Source organism: Nicotiana attenuata, chromosome 11, assembly GCF_001879085.1.
Source record: "Nicotiana attenuata strain UT chromosome 11, NIATTr2, whole genome shotgun sequence".
Classification (NCBI taxonomy): Eukaryota; Viridiplantae; Streptophyta; class Magnoliopsida; order Solanales; family Solanaceae; genus Nicotiana; species Nicotiana attenuata.
The window spans coordinates 24,539,334-24,542,254 of NC_031999.1; positions in this window are offsets into that span (position 1 = coordinate 24,539,334).

Here is a 2,921-nt window from a genome sequence, read left to right on the forward strand (position 1 = left end):
AATTAGGGCTTTCACTATGCTAACTCAGATATAGAAGAAAGGTAAATCAAACGAATTTTAACAACCAGACTAAGAAACTCGAACAAAATCCCCAAAAATTAGGGTTTTCAACATGCTAACTCAGATAGAAAAAAACACAATCAAAACACAGTAAAACATGTCGAGAATCAGAGAAGAGATTCGAAATAACTTAACATGAAACCCTAGTTGAAGAATAAAGAGTTTCTGAAAGCAAAAGTTAAAGAGACTTGAGAAAAATGCATAGAAGGTTCACACACACATAGATCCGGAGCAGATCTAGAAATAAATCGAAGGAACCTTAGAGATTAGGGTTTCGTAAGAAACCCAGGTGATGAGAAAGGCTTTGGAAACCATCGATCTGAGCAGGAAAGTCGAAGGTCGAACTCGAATAGCCATGACTAGCCGGACAAAGGTTGAAGACGACCGGAGAACAGTCATCGAGCAAAGGCTTGGTCGGAACCCTTCAAGATCTGGTCATAGAACCTTTAGAAAATGAGCACGCAGAAGCCATGAGAGGCCAGTATAGGCCTCCGATGAGCCTGAGAAGCCATATATTAGGGTTTCAGTGAGAGGCGGCGGCTAGGGTTTGAGGTGAGTTGAGAGAGAGTTGAGAGAGGAGGGAATTCAGAGGCGGCGGTCGAGAAAAATGAGGTAGGCTTTTAGGGTCGTTTGAATTAAAAAAGGAAAGGGAAGAGGGGAGCCGTTGATCTTTTAGATCAACGGCTGGGATTAAATGGGGACTGGGTTGGGTATGATAGGAAGGGGTATGGATCGGGTTGCAAGTGGTAATTGGGTTGGGTATTTTTTGGGCTGAGTTGGGATTAATTGGGGATTAAATTGATGCTATATTTGCAATTGAAATGGCTGTGTGTTAAATAGCCGATTTCCCCTTTAATTTTATATAAAAATAGTTAAAAATGATTTTAAACAAATTAAAATCACTGAGTTAATTAATAGTATATAAACATTAATCTGAAAATACTGGAAATAATTTTGTAAGTGTAAAATGCCATTAATCGTAGTATAGACTATAATGCAATTTAGCGTTAAAAACACCAAATGAATTCGTAAAAATATGCAAAAAATTATCTTAATTATATTTTGGTGTAAATGTGAGAATAAAATAAATTATTCACCAAAAATAATAATTTTGGGAATAATCATTGGATTTTGTTGTATTAAAATAGGCAATAAATTGGTTTAAAAATCGTTAAAAATGCAAAAACTCTTGGGTGTGCTTATATATGCACAAATATGCTATTTTGGAAGTATTTTGGGTATAAAAATACTTAGGGAAAAAATTGGGTATCAACACCTGATTGCTGAACTTGAACTGTATTCCCGTGCTCTCCAGGTGGGCGCCTGACTTCAACAAAATAGACAAAACAAAGAAAATCTTCTGCCCTAGTTTGGTAGCTGGGCACATCAGTGAGTGTTAAACTGAATCATGTTACCAAATATCACTAAGAATTTGAAAGCTAGATCCCATTATCCAAGAGGGTCCTGAAAACTCCTAGTTAAATGACGGTTTTTAAATCTAAATTATATTTTCTAAAGGTATGACTTCCGTTGAATCTTGTTATCTAAGAAGGTCTTTAAACTACGTCCCATTATCCAGGAGGGTCCTGAAAATCAAAAATCAAATCTTATCTTAAGAGTGGCTACTTTTGCTGCTGAATTATACTACCCTACAGCAGAACTTACGCTAAATATTGTTATCTAATGAAAATCTTTAAAGCTAGGCCCCATTATTCAGGAGGGTCCTGAAAACTCCTAATTGAATTCTATGCAAAGTTTGAAACCGTCTTATATTCCTTGGGGTGCTTTTATGCTAGATTTTACTACTCATGATTGTTTCAATTTTTAAACTATGACCCATTTACTAGGAGGGTCCTGAAAATTTACGGTCAAACCTGTTTGGTGCTCGTTTTTCCTTACGGAGGGTTTCTCCGAAACAAACGAAATTTTCTGCCCCTGTTTCAACCAAAGAAAATCTTGTCAGTTTAAAAATATGGTGGTTGGTTTGTGGCCTTGACTTTGAGGGCGATTGCTCCTTCACTTCCCATGATAACTGATTTCCACTCGAAGACCTTGCTTGTTTATTGACTAACCACTTTCTCTGTCATCCATATCACTGAAAATACCTTTTCTCCGTTCAGACCCAATACCCTCGATATGTTGCATTGCTCATAAACCGACATTTACCAAACCTTTGTGTTTCTCATGCACTCCAAAGCATATTGATTGTTACCAACTCAGTGCGCATGTTGTTCTTTCCTGACTTAAATCACTGGCCTTGGCCTTGAGGTCTATTGCTCCATCACTTGCCATGATAACTTTGATTTATGCTTGGAAGATCTTGCTTGTCACTGGTTTACCACCCTTTTTTGTCAATCTTATCACAGAAAATAATTTTGATCCGTTCTCCCTAACCCTCCTTCTGTTGCATTGTCCACGAATTGATATATACCAAGCCTTTGTATTTCACACGAATCCCAAAGCATGTTGATTGTTACCAACTCAGTGTGCTGGTTGTTCTTTCCTGACTTATGCCCCTTTGTTGTGCTAGCCAGTTCCTGTTTTGTGCAATTGAAAAGCTGGTGGAAAATTTTGAAGTCATTTCTCACTTGTTCCGACCAAACAGACTCAGGAAGAGGAATTAAACAAGACAAAAGGAACAAAGTAAAGGACAAAGGAAAGAGATGATTCCTAACAAGAAAACTACCAAGTAGAAACCTATCAGATGTGGATACCAACTCTAATGACCATGACATGCGCCTGTGGCCTATTCTGTTGAGCAAGTCTGATGTTCAACTCTTGTCATACCTTTTTCGCCGTGAAACTGGGCCTCAATGCTCCGATTATCCAATCCGATTCATGATCCTTATTCGACTCGTAGT